The sequence below is a fragment of the Onychostoma macrolepis genome, chromosome 22, assembly GCF_012432095.1.
Source record: "Onychostoma macrolepis isolate SWU-2019 chromosome 22, ASM1243209v1, whole genome shotgun sequence".
NCBI classification, from domain to species: Eukaryota; Metazoa; Chordata; class Actinopteri; order Cypriniformes; family Cyprinidae; genus Onychostoma; species Onychostoma macrolepis.
Window position 1 is genome coordinate 38269411 of NC_081176.1, and position 10295 is coordinate 38279705.

A 10295-nucleotide genomic window follows, 5' to 3' on the forward strand; every position below is an offset into this window, starting at 1 on the left:
CTTCCGAATTCTGTAGTAGGCATACGATGTGCACTTTACTATCCCATGAGGCCGCGGAGAGGCGGCGTCATATTCGAAAATGACGAAAAGCGACGCGGCTGTCTTCAAGTGTAAAGTACCTCAGGGAAAAACATTGTTGATGTTCATTGTGGTTAACTTGTACTTGTTTAACATCATCCAAGTAAACGGCTGACTTGTTGAGGGTTTAACAAACAGATTAAACTATTGTGTGTAAAAAGATCTCTAATCATTAATCATCAGATGGAGTTGTTAACCTCATTGTAGTACATCAGCTTGTTAACGCTGCTTTCTTTAAATAGGCGGTTCGTTAAGCGTTAAGAATTTAAATCATTAACGATGTTTGCACAGTGAAGTGGGTTCTTTAAATTTTCGCACTGTTGTGAAGACGCATCATCAACGTACATCAACATGGCGGATGTAGTACGTCCGAATTCCATTCATACTACCCTCATTCATACTATATAGAACGTACTTTTTTAACGGCCGAGTAGTACGTTCGAATTCAAATGTAGTACCTACACAAGTAGTATGCGATTTCGGACGCAGCCAATGTGTATAGAGCTTGGCAACCGACGTCACTGCGCAGTGCATTCTGGGACGTAAACAAGAGGGCGCCGCCATATTGTGAGGCCACATCGGGCGAGACTTAAAACAACCACATGAAAAACAATGTTGAAAAGTCGATTAAAAGAACGAAATGTACTATACAGAGACAAACTTCTAACGGACGCAAGAAAACGGTACCTGGAAAAGATGGCCAACCACCCGCACCTATATTTTTGCCTGATTTTGATTTAGATAACCGCACCCGATCGTCACATTCAGGGTTCATATACGGTCATGAAAAACCTGGAAAAGTCATGGAATTTTAAAACAGCAATTTCCAGGCCTGTAAACTTTTGGAAAAATAAATAAAGCCAGAAAGTTTTGGAAAAGTCATGTTTCACAATTCTATGTACAGTAGAGTTATGCTTAATCAGGTCCTGAATTTCGGTCTGGGATTGCGCATATATTCCGGCAGCTTTCGACTTTAAAATGAGGGACATTCCTGCAAAACATTTATTCAATATAGCGTGTAGGTTAGATGAGTAAATAAATTCACACAACCAGTCATTTGAAAACAGCGTGAGTGATTCAGCTGCACTGCGTCCTCTCTCTTTGACCTTCTCTTCACATCTGCTGCACGCTGCGATACAAGACTTTAGCTCGAGTTTCAGTACAGTTGACATAATTGTCAATTGCCTAATCGGTCATTGTTGCATCGTCACAGAAATGTATTATTTGCACGCCTTTTAAGTCTTTCGGTACTGTGCGCTCCAGAGGCGCTTTTCAGCGCTGCAGTCACATCCAAAGCGCGCTGCAACAAACAAACAAAGCTTGTTGCGCTTAAGTGGCCAAATACACACAAAATAACGTCAAAATGGTCGTCCTGGCGAGTATCCTCATAAGCATTGTCAGTTTTGTCTTAAGTTGCGAAAGAAAACGCATATGTATAAGTATTGGATCCGTGAAACAGGTCTTGTGACAGCAGCCTAATAAAGCTGTGCCGTCTGTCATTAATGTTAATCAAACAACAAAAGACAGAAGAAATCCCTCACTGCTCTTGACTAAATAATGTTTTGTTGAATAACTTTAATATGTTGATTTACACTTTATTCAATTTCTGTATCCTATTTAAAACAGGTTCATATTACAACTTCCTCAGCGCGTCGCAACAAGTGGCCTCACAAAATGGCGATTTTCCCATCAGCCACCGCGGCGCTAGAGCAGTGACGTCACGCCCCCATCCCCTATTGTGGAAAATAAATAAATTTTATACAAATAAATTTGACTTGACCTAATTAGTGCTGGGTGTTACATCATATCTCTGTTACTATGACTGGGCCTGAAAGTTATGTAAACCTGCTTTGCACGAAGCATCATCTACTGTAGCGCCCCCTACCCTCCAGGGATTTACTTCTTCCTAAATACTTGTAAATACTGGGTGGAGCACCGGGTTAAACCTTTCGACAATATATTCAATTTATATTTCCCCTCTAGCATTAACCTTTCTTATGATTTAAATTATGGTTTATTTGCATGTTACAGGATGGGATGGATGCTTTAAATGAACCTACAGTAAAGGATCTCAACACTGCAGGTAAGTATATTTAAGTACCCTTTGCGTAGCTGTAATTCATATGGGATTATGCTAATTGTGAATGAGAGTGCACGAGCGCCCTAATCACGAATGATTGGAATTCATTAATATACACGTTTAACTATCAAATCGGAAGTTTACGAAGCGTTTGTGAATCCGGAGGAGAGTTTTCAGTCTGTTTTACGTGCAAATTACTCTGAATTTATATTTAGCCTACTTAAATTTCATGAATGAGATCCAATTTGGCAACGAAGAAATGCTTTAAACTTTATCCGTATGATGGGGAAAATCACTTTGATAATTCTTAAATATAACACATTACAAGATAGGTAAGCGGTCACGTGACCGACTCGGACCCTGACTCGAAATTACGACGAGTCTTAAAGAAGAAAACACATAGCCTATCTAACTTTTAAGTTATACAGTTAGTGAAGAATCACCATCGCTATATACTTACAAGACATCACGAAAAGCAGAAACCAGGATGTCTTCATGTTTCTCCGTCTTATGTCAGTTTCTTGTCAGCCGTCAAATGGAACTAGTCGCTTTTTGGAGTAATGATATCCGATGCCGCTGGTTAGCTCTAGTTTGGCAATACAGTGTAACTTTTGTCGCACTGTACTGATGTGCGCATGCCCAGTAGTGCCATACGGATCCCTCCTAGCCTTCACAGGTGTGTTTCGTCCAATCGGATGACATCTAGAGGGTGTGGCTAGATGACGTCACTGTTGCCAAGGCAGCGGTTTTCCCGCGAGATCGCAACTGGGCTATTTTGAAAATGCAGTCGCGGGAAAAACAAAAACAAATCACAGAGCCGCGTGTTGTTGTTTTTTGGTAGGCCTACTTTTATAATGTACCTACTATTAAAATGTTACAAAAACCATCAGAATTATCCACATTAAAGTTAGATCTTTAATAAATATAACAAAATGAGAAATTCAAAATGATTCCAAATATTCAAATGATAAATAGAACTGTTTAGACTTATTTATTTTATTTTTTCAAACTTGAAAATAGTATAAGTACATCTGTCCATATTCTAGCCACTTTTGCGTTGATCTAATGGCACGTTATGAATTCAGAACCATATACTAGTATTCTAATCTAACTAGTTCTGCCATAGAAAGATATGGTAAAATTAGCAATAGTATACTTGTACAGCTTCTAATTCAGCCTCTTTCTATGGCATTGGCTGCTGTAGCCTATATTATGAACCACTAGATGGCACTGTAATGTTAAGAACAGAAAACTCTAGTGCATAAATGATCTGATATAATGAGAACTGAATTAGGAAAAAGGTGAGGAACATAGCTACTGTAGCAAACTAGTAATCAGAAACCAAGGCAACCAAGGAAACAGGAACTCAACACAGGAAACTTGAACATAAACACTGAGAGTCCAAAGAAGAGAAAAAAAACACAAACAATATGTGACAGTATGGACCATTATTGTACACCACCAACACCACTAGTGTGTTTAGCATGGAGTATCATATGTAGGCCTATTATAAGTAATGTGGATAATCATAGTTTCCAAAAATAAATAATAGCATTACATAATTCCCTGTATGTGAGAACAAGGACGTTCATTCTTGCTAGTCCCAGCCCCAGATATCATGCCCACACTGCATTCACTATGTGATAGGCACACACGAGACCAGCTGTGAGGGGGCTTGGCTGCCCACTGAGACACTTTAGCTATATATTTTAGCTGTTTATTAAAACAGTTTGTCCTGTTACAGTTAATTCTTCGCAGTTGGGCTCCAGCATGTAAATACTTGAATGACACTGGATGTGAATTTACATTCTATTAATAAATGAAATAGTAGCTTAAAAGCCTTTATGTTTGACACAAAATGCAGAGCATGTTTAAACAAATCTTTATCTGTAGTACAAATATCATACACACAAGGCATACAAAAAGCCTCTGAGCAGAGCAGAACAGGAATGTTTTTTCTCTTGAATGCGTGTGAAACTCTCCAGCTGCTCAGTTTGTGAGTCAAAGTAAAACCTGCGGTGGTCTGACCTGTTTAGAAATGTGGTTTGGACAGTTTTAAGGACATTTGAGCTGTGGATTTAAATAATAATTAAACAGAAAGTAAACAAAACAAAAACCATTTGGATCACAACACAAACCAACATTGATGATAATGTACCAAGAACTGAACCAAAGGGAATATAAATTCAAAGACAAAAAGAGGAACCATGGAGACAAATGGCACGGGGGTTCAGAGAAGATGTGAAGAGTCACAAAGATTAAATTAATAATTGAAAGTGATATAGGATTTAAAAGGTAAAACTTGTGTTAAAGCACAAAATAAATAATACTGTCTGCCACTACTGCAAGATTTAGCAGAAGATAGATGTATGAAGTGCAGTGGGTGGGCTGTGGTCAGATCTTGTGGGGAAGATTTCACATGCAACACTACATTACTATCACAGTTTAAGACTCTCCTGTTGGTTTACCATCTGACACAGAAGTGTTCACTTATTTCAAGCTCTATTATTTGACAATGATTTACATGTTTGTTTTGTTCTGCTTGTGGCATCTGTTTGGTAAGTTATGATCCTATCCATAAAAGGCATTAATTCTTTTCATTTAATTTTTTGGAGAAATATCAGTAAAAAGAAGTAAAGTAAACCATTTGCTCACCATTTAAGTTGTTTTACTGTACTTCAGTAAAGTACTGATGTAAAACTTGTTTTATAAACCTGTTATTTTATGTGAAGAAAGTTATTAATCTGTGACAAACTCTATGTTTTCAAGGTGTGTTTGGTGTTGAGACAGATGGACTGAAGTCAGTGTCAGTGCTGGAGGGAGATTCAGTCGCTCTAAACACTGGTCTTACTGAAATGATGGATGATGATCTGATTCACTGGTGGTTTGGAAATGAAAACACTTTAATAGCTCAAATCAATGTACTGGCCGACAGCATCACTGTATTTAATGATGTTCTTGATGAGAGATTCAGAGACAGACTGAAGCTGGACGATCAAACTGGATCTCTGACCATCACAAACACCAGAACTGAACACACTGGACTCTATAAACTACAGACAAACAGCGTGAGCAAGAGCTTCAGTCTCACTGTCTATGGTGAGTTATCAGTGCTGCAGGGAGGTGGTTGGGAATCACTGATTTAGACAATGGTTCAGTTGTTCAAGACTGTCAGTGTCGGAGCCATTTATTTGCCATATTTGAAGGTTATTTTTCTTGAGATGTGCACCCTCTGCAGGACAGGAGAAGCTTAAAGGCTGGAGTGTGGCCTGCTGGGAGCACATGAGGTGCTTTTCAATACTCAGACTGACGTTTCCTCATTTCCTCGCTCTTCTGTCCTCCAGCCTGTGACCCAGAAACAGATCAAACTCAGCCATCTTAAACTCTAATCACACCTTGAGGATGTAAGGAAGTGAGGAATGAGGAAGCTTCCTGAGGAATCATGAGCGAGGATACACAGGTGTATAAGAGGGTGGTGCTAAGATGCAAGGAAAAGGAAACTTGGATGCAGAAATATGAAATGAGAAGCACCCAATGTCTTTAGACCATGCCTTCTGTTTTTTAATCAACTAAAGTTTGCATTTCATTTTTATGAGTTTATTTTCTTTTTATGTATTCAAGGCTATAATAAACAACAAAAAATGCATGTGCAACCTGTACCATGGATTCTTGAGACAAAGGAAGCGTATATTTTATGAGCATTGACCTCTGTTTGTATTGAGACGTGCTGACTAATCGACTAGTATTGCAATAAACTCTTTATTCTGATTTATTCTTACTTGTCTCATGTCTTTCAGCTTCTCTGCCTGCTCCGGGCATCAGCAGTAACGCTTCATCATCATCATCATCCTCATGTGACATCTTAACATCACTGAACTCTGTCAGTCACACATGTTTTATTTTTTATTTTTTTGTTTGTTTGTTTTTTTGGTGCTTTTACCAGACTGATAACTTAATATTATAATAATATTAAGGAAATAGTTTATCTAAAAATGAAACTTTTGTTGATACTTACTCATTCCAAGCAGAAGTTTTTGCAGATATTTTGCCAATATCCGTATTCTTATCGTTCAGAGCTACTGACAGAGACTGTTGAAAATCACAGTTCTCTTTTATCATCGTTCATTTTTAATTGTTAATGTGGTTATTCTGGTCAATGACATCAGATCTACAAGAGGTACTAATGATCCTGTGTCGGACCAGCGTACACCTAAGAAGGCGGTGAGAATGTATAGATGCCACAGACCTGGTGCTCATGCAGGAGCGGATTAATACACAGGCTTGCCTAGGCTGCAGCCCAGGGGCCCCACGTGTGCAGGGGCCCCGGATTGGCCAGACTATTTTTTTATTATTTTAAATTTACTTAAGCGCCAAAAGAAAAAAAGACCCTCATTGGTCCATAAGAAACATTAAAGGAGGATTCGTTGCAGAGCGTCTGACAAAATTAATGTCTTGTATTGTAGAATGCACCACACACTGCTGAGAGTTCGCACAACACCAAAAGTAAAATGTGCACATGCATTGAAAAGCGATTTTAATACCCAGCGTTTTGAGAGCGACTCCCTGATGCGTGCAAATTAGGCTACATACAATATCTAATCTGTTATTAGTATGTAGGCTATAATAGGTTGTGTAGTAGTTGTCTGTAGCTCTGTATCATGCTTGAAAAATTTGGTCTCTATTTGCACTTTGAATAGTAAGAGAGTAGCCTAATTTGATTATGGCTGCACTTATTGTTTGTACTTAATAAGACTATGAAAGAGCTGTTGTATATTAATTTTTAAAATTTATGTTTTTATTTCTATGCTCAATTTGTGAAAGGGACTTCAGTTAGGAGGTCAAACGGTCTAGAAGCTCATAATTCATATACAGTTCTAAAGTCTGAAGAGACTCACATGAAATCATACAGGAGAGAAGCCTGTATGAATGATAATTCATACTCAGAAAGTAGAACTGAAATTACATTTATTACAAGATGATTAGTTAAAATAATTCAAAATGCACCTGCAGACTATTTTTCCAGTCATGTATTTGGTCATTGAGAATTTTATTTAATTTTTTTCTCCAAATGAATCCCTGCTGCACAGACTCTGGCTCCAAATGACGTTATTTTCACGGGATGAAAGTAGCAATACTGGCATGTTTTGGCTTCACTTCTCTATAGTGGAAGGAAGTGGAGATGCATCATTTATCTTTTTTTTTCAGACTGTCTCATAAAGTCCAGAGTCTGTGGTTCTGGTGTTCTTGATGGTCAGAGATCCAGTCTGATGATCCAGCTTCATGCTGTCTCTGAATCTCTCATCAGCACCATCATACAACTCCTTTTCTACTCTTTTTATTGATTTTTCCACCGTATCATATAACAGTAACATCAGTGCTTAGAGTAACATAATCTCCCTCTATCACTGACAATGATACTGCATCAGCAAACACTGGAGAAGGAACAGAAACTGTTACTAAGACTTGCACTGCAACTACTCAGACCTTCACTGGTTAAAAACCATATGTCAAGACTAGAAAGAGATTTAATGGACAACATCCACAAAATAATATGTTCATAAAATCAACTGAGTTAGCATCTGAGTTCAGTGAATCCACATCTACATTTATATTTATTAATTTATCAGATTTTTTTTTTCCAACGTGACATACAAACAAGGAAACCAACAAAGTGAATCATTTCAATGAGACAATAACACACTGTCTAGAAAACCACATGCTAAAAGGAATATTTAGTAAGTAGTGAATAATAGTTTTTTTTTGTCCAAAAAATTAATAAATAAAAATAAATAAATTGAAGGCTGAGCTGCCAATTATTTTGCGCATAATGTTTGACTGGCAGGTCTTTGGGTGAGTTTTAGAGAGGAAGTGTTGTTGAACACATGAGGCATGGTCTTCAGTCAGGAGGAAGTGAGCAGAGAGTTCACATTGTTAACAGCTTGTTCTCTACACAACTTTACTGCGGTGTTTCAAATTTGACTGAAACTATTTCAGACCACTGAACTGATGATGAAAATGTTTCACACATTGGCTTTTTGCTGTTTGTGCTGTTGCCATCTGGTTGGTAAGTTACAGTTAAAGTTGTAAAGTTAAGTTGCATGTTATTTTTGTGGAGCTCTAATGCATTCAATCCCACCATCAACAAATAAATAATGCAGCCTGTACAAATACTAGAGATTGTAAAATAAATAAATAAATAAATAAATAATGCAGCCTGTACAAATACTAGAGATTGTAAAATAAATAAATAAATATATAATAGAGCTTATGCTCACCAAGCTGTTTCCTTGATTTTAAACAATGTTGCCATGATCACTTTTTAAAAGAAACTTTGGGTGTAAAAGTTGTCAATTTAGTTTGCTCTAGTAAGAGTTAGTTTGAAATGTTTGACGTACACCATCACAGTGTAGGGCACTAGGACCTCGGTTTATGTTAGATTATTTTAAGTACAGCCATTGCAGCTGCTTTGAAAATGATTTTGCATGTGAAAATTTGAACTGTCACATGTAGACATCAAAACTCAGCTTACCAAACTCAGTAATGGTGACAATCAACAAAACAAAAGACTCATGCCGCAGTGCATGCTGGGTACCAGCATAGTGCCAAACTCAACAATAGCACCCAGCATGTATTACGGCATGGATGTGACTTCATACATCCACAAAAAAAAATGACTGTCTTTACAGTTTAAGTCACTGAGCAAAAATGATGAAAAAAAAGTGAAGCTAGTTTTGAGAAAAGATAGTGCTGTATTTATCTGTATGTTTAACAGTTAAAGAAAGTCCACCAAGTGTGATAAAAAATAAATGTGTCTGAAATAAAGTTCCCAGTCTTCACCTGATCTGCTGAGACAACTTTCATGAAGCAACCAAAGACAAACCTCTTCCACAAACACTTGACTCAGTGGCAGCTCTTGTGTCTGTTGGCCTTACTGAGATCAGGATATAGTCAAAAATTAATTTAACTACATCCTAACTAGCCTAGTTAGAATTTTGCTGCAGGCTACATGAAATGTGCAGCTGGGGCGAGGATCTAATAGCAGCAGCATATTATTAATAAATAAAGATGGTAGTCTAAGAAATAACAATAATCCAAGACAAAGGTAAATGCAACCTAAGAACTTTGTGTAAAAGAAGTAACTAATGAATAAAACGCAGGGCTATAATTACAAGAGATTAGAAAGCAACTAAACCAGACACAGGTGAAGGTGAAATCAAAAGACATGGAAACCTAACACAATACAAACTAAAGAAAACAGAGCTAAACCACAGGAATAGAGAAAACTGAAACAACAGAACAAAAGGAATATCAAAATAAGAGTCTGTGAATGGCATGAAAACCATTGCACTACACACAATGAAACTGTGAAATTATAAAAAATGTGTCAATCTGTCAATGTCAAGGATATTTTTAAAACGAAGACATTGTACAGTTATCCATTTTAGGCAACTACAAAGTGAAGTCAGGCTACTGTAACATGGAAATAACTTGTCTTCCCTCTTGCAGCTACATCTCTTCTCTGACGATTCCTTCACTGGCACGAGGGCGGGGCAACTTGTCACTCACATGAGATTGTCCAATAGCGTACCACAACCAATTAACTCCACATGGACAAAATTACGCCCCACTCTACATTTGCTCTTATTCAAGAAGCAGTTCACCTCAATATCCTGGCATAGGAAAGATACAACTCTGGCAACTTCCATTACATACCAAATAGAACAGATTTCAAACAAAAGGAAACAGTTGCCCCGGCCTCGTGCCAGTAAATACATCATCAGAGAAGAGATGTAGCTGCAAGAGGGAAGACAAGTTATTTTGGTTAGAGATTGAGGGCACATGAATAAAAAATAAAATAATAATGTTGTGCATGGATAAGTCCTTTATGATAAAGACTTCAATATTCCACAAAAATAGAAAGAGTCAATTTTGATTTCATGCTGGTTTTAATGAAAGATGACCTACATATATTAGTGTCAAATGATCACTGCACTTTTGCTTCTGTTGTGTGATGAAAGCACAATGAGCAAGTGCTGCTTATGTGTCCAGTGTAAAATAATCATAAATGAACCGGCTCTGTCCAGTTGGGTTTTAGTCCAGTGTTTATTTCTGTGGAACATTGCTGGGGTGTTTTTCA